Source organism: Nannospalax galili, unplaced genomic scaffold (genome assembly GCF_000622305.1).
Source record: "Nannospalax galili isolate Female #2095 unplaced genomic scaffold, S.galili_v1.0 scaffold1519, whole genome shotgun sequence".
Lineage (NCBI taxonomy): Eukaryota > Metazoa > Chordata > Mammalia > Rodentia > Spalacidae > Nannospalax > Nannospalax galili.
Genome location: NW_008342631.1, coordinates 1233886 through 1243078, shown reverse-complemented (window position 1 = coordinate 1243078; position 9193 = coordinate 1233886). Strand labels below are relative to the sequence as shown.

General features: G+C 38.7%; 1 protein-coding gene across 1 annotated transcript in view; it reads right to left on the bottom strand.

The window, feature by feature from the left end:
- Nucleotides 1–309: 309 nt before the first annotated feature.
- Nucleotides 310–9193, bottom strand: part of LOC103738630 (protein ZNF738-like) — a 108251-nt gene continuing 99367 nt past the window's right edge. The window contains exons 3-4 of the transcript XR_003850428.1: nucleotides 3626–3885; nucleotides 310–735 (exon numbers count right to left, since the gene is read on the bottom strand). The gene's annotated coding sequence lies outside the window, so the exon portion shown is untranslated. The remainder of the gene's footprint in view (nucleotides 736–3625; nucleotides 3886–9193) is intronic.

The following is a 9193-nucleotide window of genomic DNA, read 5'->3' as shown; positions in this document are numbered from 1 at the left end:
GAAGAGTAGATACACAGTACTTGACTCATGCTATGTAGTGAACATGAACATTCCTCACATTATTAGCATTTCCCTTATTTTCCAAGGAGAAAGTATAGTGATAACTAGGGTAATCTCTCTTTTTTTTTTTTCTTTTTGAGATACGATCTCCCTGTAGCCCTAGCTATCCTGGAACTCACTAGGAAGATCAGGCTGGCCTCAAACTCACAGAGATCCACCTGCTTCTACCTCCCGAGTGCTGGGATTAAAGGTGTGCACCACCACACCCTGCAACTAAAGTCATCTCTTTTTAGCTTATTTCAAATATGAAACTGAATTTTATCTGTTTCCTCTCACATTACCCCACCGTCAATTGTGGATTGTTTTCATCTGATCTACAACTCAGAAAAATTATTCAGCAGGTAAAATTAAATAATTAAATCAAGTGATGTTTTCATACTAGTAATTGCCACATAATTCACACACAATAAAAGAATTCATTTGACGTTTACTACAGGTAAAATCTTGATGAAACTGATATAAATTAAATTATCAGAATCTTTTTCTAGTGGAATAGACTATGGCAAAACCATGTTCTGGTCTTCATCCTTCTTTACTTAGGACCTCTCACCGGGGCCTCTCCTTCATCCACTCAAACCTACCTGGTTGGCTACAGTCTCCCCTCTCTTCACATTCCAGGGCTCTTTCCTTTGCTCCAGACAGGAGGCCAGAACAGGTTTACACACAGCAAGACCTCTGTATGAGAAAGAGGCATATGATGATGCCTGCTGGACTTTTTAGAAAGTACTGGATTTATAACACAGCACTGTGCTCCACTGATAATATTCAGAAAAAGAGCAGAGTCTCCAAACAATTTCCCAATTTTTATTTTCTGACAGACTCATTAGAATACATAGAAATTTTTTCAGTTTTCATATGGTGAGTTCTATCACGGATACAAATGCAGCTATGGAAATGGAACTTTAAGATTCTGGCTACAGTATCATGTACTAATGGGTCATTGAAATTAACACCAAAAATTATAAAACTGGATAATTCCTCTAAGATGTGGAAGTGGAAAGAAATTATATAAAAGTACTTCACGATGCCCAGACATTCCCATAAACTAATTTTTAAAGAAATTAACCCCCAAAAAGAATAATATAATAATAATTCCTCTATAATAAAATAATAATTCCTTGAACAAGTGGAAATGGACAATAATGACAGAATATCAACATGTTCTTCATGATGCCCAGGCATTCCCAATACACTTTTAAAAAGTTTTTATTTATTATTTTTAGTTTATGTGTATGTGTGTATTGCCTGCATGTAGTTAAGTGTACCTGTGTCGTGCAGTGCCTGCGGAGGTCAGAAGGGATTGTCAGATCCCATGGGACTGGAGTTATGGACAGTTGTTAGCTGCCATGTGGGTGCTGGGATTTGAACCCAGGTCTTCTGCAAGAACAACCAGTGTTCTTAACTGCTGAGCCATCACTCCAGCCCCATCAATACACTATTTTTTAAGGAATCCAAGAGTTACATGGCAAAACTAACCTATGTACAAAGTAGACTGTTATCTATCAAAGGATGAAGAATAGTAAAAAATTCTGATAGAAAAACCTCATCACCTACAGACACCAGATTTCTATAGCTCTCCAACATCATCTCCTTGTAAAAAGCCCTCTGAGCAGAGTCTAGGCATTCCCAGTCCTCCTGGGAGAAATCTATGGACACATCCTTGAATGTCAATGGATCCTAAAATGAAAAATGACATTTTGACCATGTGCACTTAAACAGGGTACTGGACCCAGAAAAGAAAGAGTTAATTAGTAAATGATTTCTGAATTAGATGATAAATTTGAATTATTCAAAAGGATATTTCGTTTTCCCCCCTTTGGTCTTTTTGAGACAGAGTCTCCCTGTAGCCCCAGCTGTCCTGGAACTCACTATGTAGACCAGGCTAGCCTTGAATTCACAGAGATCTGCCTGCCTCTGCCTCCCAAGTGTTGGGATTAAAGGCATTTTCTTAAAGTAGTAATTATCCATAATTTACTCCCTAACTCTGTGTAAAAAATAATAGCATCAGACCCTCCAAATTTTTATGAAGATTATAATGTTAAGGAGCATAGCACAGAAATTAAACCTTCAACACAGAAATACCATTTTCCTCCTATATTTTTAGCACATAAGTTCAGTTGTATATATTTATCTGATGCAAAGACACACTGATTTATAAGTCTGTTTCTTGAATTCAAATGTTTTAAATTATGCACTATAGTCCTAGCTAAAACATGGATTTTTACCTTAACATAATCCATGGCTGGGCCTGACTTGGCCCTTTCCTAACAGACTTTGCAGTGAGGCCAGTGGCCCAGCTACAAAGGACACTTTCTCCAGCAGCACTGAGTAGAACATGGCAGAAGATAAAGAACTATGTGTGCTCTCCCTCCACAGCAAGAAGACACAATCCTTGTGAAGAAAATCCTATACCCTGAATGTAATGTAGAAAGTACAGAAACATCCGTGCATAGTTATTCTAACAATATTTTATGGTAATTTCTTCTTTTATCATCATTTACCTACAGAAAATTTACCTACAAGGAACACACTGGCTGACTTATCCACACCACAATAAGAGGATTTGAGAACTGGGCTTTTCACTGCACAGAGTAATGAAAACATGAAGACAAAATCCAACAGTGACTGAACAATGTCGATGCTGCATACACAAATGCCTCCAAAATCAGAAACCTGCACGTGTGTAACATTTGATGAAGAGAGCTCTTTTCTGAGGTTCAAAGAATCAGTAATGGAGGCAGTGCTGTGATTGAGGGTGAAGTAGCAATACTGACAGAGAGAAAGAGGCCTGCTTCAAAAATCTCTACCTGGAAAACTCAGTATGTAGCAAACAAATGAGAAAGGTTTCTCTCTCCAAAGAAAGGAAGAAAGCCACAGTGATGAAAGGAGAGATTCTGCAGTACATGTCATGATTCCTGTGCTTCCCTCTGTAAACTACCAGAAGAAAACTTATTCCTAATAAATTAAAAACAGTAATATCAAAGTCTCAGATTTGGTGCAGAGCAGCTCAACCAAGAGACTCATCTCCCAGGAGACAAAAGAATACAGGTGTCAACAAACCCAGCAGCACACTCCATCAGGCCTATGACGTTGGTGGGATTAAATGTTGAGCAAAATAAAAAATATCAGAATAAAATAAAAGAAAACATCAGTCTTATATACAGTTCAAACAATAATATAGTGAAATATGAGGACCCAAGGCCACCCTACTTAGGAACTGAAGACTGGCATGTTTGAATTTCCATCTATTACATCAGAAACATTTTTGAGATGGTTGGTCATGAATTCATTGGATTAGTCTGAAAAACATAAGCACCAAAGGACAAAATGCAGAGGTGGATATGCTACATAGCTGATACATATGGAAAGAGTTAAGGTGGCCTGGGGATGGTAGCACAGGCCTTTACTCCCAGGACTCCAGAGGAAGAGGCACAAGGATCTCTGTGAGATCCAGGCTAGTCTGCTCTACATAGCTGGTCTCTGGATGAGAAAATGTTACAAGTTCAAACTACCAAACATTTAGAGAAAGAAAGTTTACAAAGTCCAGGCTCTTGTATATATTTACCTGAAAAGAGGCCATCTCTCTCCTCCTTCTGTGAGTTTCCTTTCCAAGCAATATATTAAGAATCTTCTCTTTCTTTCAAGAAACTTCCTTCAGTTCACTGAAAATCCACTTCATCTGCCAATAAACAAGAGGAAGAAGTACGACAGAAAACCAAATAGGCCGTTTTCCTATCTGCCGCCACAGTAGATGTGCAGGAAGGTAGAGCTCAACATGGAGACTGCGATAGAAGTTTCTCCTCTCCTGCCTGCCAGTGGCCCACCCTGCCAACAAGATCAAGAATTTCTATTACATTCATGGGAATGTAGCTGCTTCAACTCCTTATCTACACAAGGCAGAGTAACATGGTTTTGGAATAGCAGCTAAACTAAGCTTTCCTTCAGAAGCACTGGCAGCTGACCCCCAGCCTCACTGTCTTCTGCCTGCGACTGTTAAGTGAAACATCACTGATGCCTCTACTTAGCTTCATAAACAGGAACTGTGGGGGAGGCACAAGTGCAAGTTTTTATTTTAAAGGCTAAAGTTCACAATTAGTTCATTGTGAATTTTAAAAGTCTATTCTTGGGACTGGAGAGACAGTTCAGAGTTCAAGAATACTGGCTGCTCTTGCAGAGGACCTGAGTTCAGTTTGCAGCACCCACATGGTGCTGGCAATTGTACTGAACACCTGTTCCAGAAGTTCCCATGCTCTCTTCCAGCCTCCACAGATATGGCTCTCATGGCTGCACTTCCATATGCCCAAGCACAGCACTCTAACACATGACATAAAATTAAATAAGTAACTTTTAATAAAAATGAAACCAGTATTGTCTGATGACACCATATTTTACATATTTTTGACATTTCCTTGATATTTTGTTATACATATGCACTGGATATTGATCTAGTCATCATTAATATATCCACATGTAAAATTTTATCCTTTCCTATGATAAGTGTATACAAATTGATAATTTCTAAAAAATTTAACATATAAAATGCAACTTGGAAATTTTTATTTACCTTGCTGTGTCATAGATCAGCCATGACACTGTTTCTGTTATTTACACCACATTCTCCCCATTCACTGCAAACTGCTATTTTACCTTCGGCATCTACCATCTATCTGTTCTTTTTCTATTTCTCTTATGACTGAGATCATATTCTGCTTGTGTTTCAACTTCCTTTACCTGATACATTGTCTACCAGATCAATCCTGTTCTCAAGTATGAGAAGGTTCCACTCTTTTCTATGATGGAATTGTAGTGTATTCTTTAGAAATATCACATTTCAGTAAATCTTTCATTTGTCAATGGGCATTTCAATAGATTCCCTGTTCTTCAAACAGCACTGCTGTAATTAGAGAGTGAATCTCTCTCTAGTCCATACTGAATTCACTTCCTTTAAGTATCTATTCAGGATTTGGTGGTAGGAGCCACACTGGAGAGAGAGCACCTGTGGCTTGTTTCCCTGCATCTGTTTTACCTCATTTAATACAACCATTTCTAGTTCCATCCATTCACCTGCAAATTCCTTGATTTCCTTTTCCTTTAATACTGAGTGGAACTCCATCCTATAAATGGGCCAAATTTACAAAATGCCTTCATAGGCTGAGGGAAATTTAGGTTATGCATTTGAATGTCCAAGACAATAGAATAAAAAAGTTTTTTTAACTCTCTGGCTTATCATGCACTTAAGTGAGACATTAAATGTGTCTCTTCCAATGATTTGTGAGGACTATACTTGAAATTAAGAGTCTCACATTCTTGAAATTTCACAGGCAATATTGAAGGAGCAGTCACTTTATAATAATTAGGCTTATAGGCAGTTTTCAGTCTCAAAGCTATGACATTTCCTCCATATATACATTTTAAAATGTGAATTGATGAAGCATTAGGTGTGTTAATAGTTTCAAAAATGTACATTGAGAACAAAATATCATATTGCATCCCTAAATACATTTAGTTCTTCTTCTTCAAAAATAAATATTAAGGGACTGTAGAGATGGTTAAACAGTTAAGAGCAATGGTTCCTCTTGCAGAGGACCCAGGTTCATTTCCCAGCACCCACATGGCAGCTAATACCCATCAGTAACTCCTGTTCCAGGGGATCCAACGTCCTCTTCTGACCTCAATGAGCATTGCCCAACATGGGTGCCCTTATATACCCCAGGCAATATATTCATACACATAAAAATAACAAATAAAACTTTTAAAAAAATATTAAAAAGTAGACTCTATCCTATAATATTGCATTTTAATTTATGGATGTCTGACTCCATGTCTCACAAATGTAATTTCAAATAATTGATGATAATCTTTTTCCACACAAAGTGTGCAGCAATGTATCCCTCAGGAACACCTGCCTCTTCAACGTGTTTCAAGATATCACCATCACACCCAGCACCCCAGGTGATCGCAGCTTAATGCACAAAACACCAAGTGCTCTAACACCTTTGTATGCCTGTGCTGGGTGAGTCAGGATTTGAGTCTTCAGAAAGCACCTGATCTCTAACACAGTAGTGTGCTCATAAAGAGAGAACACGACAGGGAATTCTACCAATGACTCTCCAACTGGAATATTCTCTTAGAACACTGATATTTACAGAGCTTCTTCAGATTGCATAACTAGTGTTCAGCCCAAATTCCATGTCAGAAATGTAACTGTATGACTGGGGTGATGATATTATATGCTACAAAGTTTGTGAATTAACCATGGAACAAAATGAAAGAAGTATAACCCCTCCGAAAGGACAAACATGAGAAGAGAGAAAATTACACTGATGTGGTCTTTTCTGAAATGAGAATTTCCCTTTATGAGATGCGAGACTCATTCACACAAAGTTAACACCACACACATTTAGTAGTTCCCCAAGGAACTCTTAAGTATGAGTAAGAAATTCTGTAAGAAAAATATTCTCACCAACAAAAACAAGACAGCTGTAGTTCTCAAACATCAGGTCTGTGTGCAAAGTGCTCTGAGCAGGATCTAGGAATTCCCTCTGCTCCTGGGACAAGTTCACAGACATATAACTAAATGTCAAAATGCCCTGAAATTAACAATAACAGTTTGACTGTGTGTGCACAGCAGATTGCTTTCCTTGAATCAAGGAGATCAAAGAGATCAAGAGGCATTTTCTGGTGTAGGGATTGATCATAACTATTCTATAGAAGCTTTTCCACATTGTCATATTCTCTAAAGCCTTTTCTAACTGTGGAAACAGTATGGCATGATATCATATTCAGCATGCATATGTTATTATGGATTAGAGGATCTAAAATTAGGACTTCAACATAAAAATATGCATTTTCCTGCTGGATTCCCATCATAAATTACATATTTCAGTTGGAACATTAATGGTAAATTACAGGTTTGCTTCTTCATTGTTAATGTTTACAACTATAGTTGTGGATGTCCACTAAAATATATGTTCTGATGCAATACAATCTGTAATCATTCCTTCTGTGACTAATCCTAACAAGCTCTCTATAGGTGGTAAGTCCCTAGATCCAAATGTCACTCCCTTAGATACAGAAAAGTAGAAGATGGAAGTCAGAATTCAGGGATGAACAAACTGGAAGAGCTTTGTGTTTTCCACAACAGCAAAGGGAGGAACTACTGATTTGAAGTAATTCCTATACACTGGCCATCACTCTGCCATATTTGAGAACTGCAGCAGATTAATTCAGATGGTGTACATAAGTCAGATGTGGCACAGGCCTTTAACCCCAGCACCCGGGGGGCAGAGGCAGAGGCAGGTGGATCTCTGTGACTTCAAGGCCAGCCTGTCTACATGGTGAGTTCCTGGCTAGCTGGGTTGCAGGGAGACGGTGACTCAAAAACAAATACTGTACGTGATTATTATGAGAATGTTTTGGACACCAAAAAACTGCTGATAAAAAAACTGTCCACACTCTCCTCCCATCCGCCTGTTCCTCCTGGACCTGCCCTGCATCTGCTCTGCACCAACCACTCCATGCGGTTCCTGTGGTTGGGGTGAACCTTCACATCCAGATGAGACCCATGCCACACCCCTTCTCTAATCACATTGAATTTGCTCCACCTCTGGTCTTTGGGTCACTCCTCTGACACAGGTGACTTTCCCAGACCCACTCACCCCACCCCTCGCACTCACCTCTGACTCTGGCTGTCAGTCTAGCCCTGGATACAGTACACAGCCTCTTTACAGGGTTGCTGTGCGCTGAGACCACACCTGACCTATTAAGACACTCTGCCCCTGAGACACCCCCAAAGACACCCAGCCTGAAACTTCATCTTGAAATTCCATTCTCCTTGAATAAAAAACCGAGGAAAAGACTACAAACAACCTAAATACAGATGCGCAGAGCCCATCTCCAAATACTAAAAATATGATGAACGGAAGAAAAAAAAAAAGCATCAATTCCTTAGTAATGTTCCCTTAGCGAGCAATTTAGAAAAATTCCAAGAAACAGAGCTCAAAAAGAACACATAAATATGTACGGGTGTTCAAAGCATAATTGCTATGAAAATTACCCTGCGACTGACCTGGATATGAGAGAAGAATCAAACCATGATCAGGGAGAAGAGGAAGTTTATAATTGGCTACCTTTGGGCTAACCTTTTCCAGAGATACAGAAGCATGGGTGAGAAATACAAACAGGGTTTTGTAGGATTTCTCACGTCAGCCCTTGGCAGTAATCATTTGGTGGATTTGAGACTTCCAGCACCAAGGTATAAGTGCCTTTAGGTTATAATGGGAAATTTAAACAGCATTTCTACAAAAGCAGGTATTTTGGGCAAGTGTGGGCAAAGATTCTAACATTTCCAGTAACATGCTGTATTGCTGATGCTAGAACAATCTCAGCTATTTGAACAGATAAGACACATTGCTGAAAATGTTTCTTCAAGACCACCACAAGAGGCTGCATTCTTCAAGGATCTCACAGACTATGGTTTCTGTCATTTTGTCTGTCTTGACAGCTCAAAGCTTAGAGTGGGAAGTTCCTTCATATAGCTTTCTAACACAGATCTAAAGTAGAGGCTTAGAAGGCTAACACCTTAAAAGCACTGTTACAAAGTTCTGTTCCTCCTACATACATCAACAAGCACACTTATTAGGCTTATTATTGGGAGTACATAGGTTCTTATCAAATACATTTGTTAGTACTTATTCATCTACAACACAGAACAAAGTTATACCAAGCTCATAGTTCTGTAGTTCCATATTAGGTTAATTTTTCTTCATCACTATAAAGAAGAAAAAAACACATGAATGATCTTAAAGAGGACAAGGCAGGATATAAAAAGTGCATGCATGTAAGTACACCCATGTCCTGCAATGTGTTTAGGAAAAGCACTGTGAACAGGTGTTATATACTGGCATTTTTCTAAGGATGTAATTTTCTTAATTACCTGGAACATTGAATCTGATACAAGATATGTCAGGGACATAATCAGAGTGTGGAATTCATAAAATGTGAGTGGACACTACAAAGTACTCATGAGAAACTGCAATTATAAATAACTAAACCCGAACAAATAAATACAGAAAAAGAATAGCGGCACGATGCCTGTGTAGCTAGGGGCGAAAAGGAAGACAGAAAACCCACA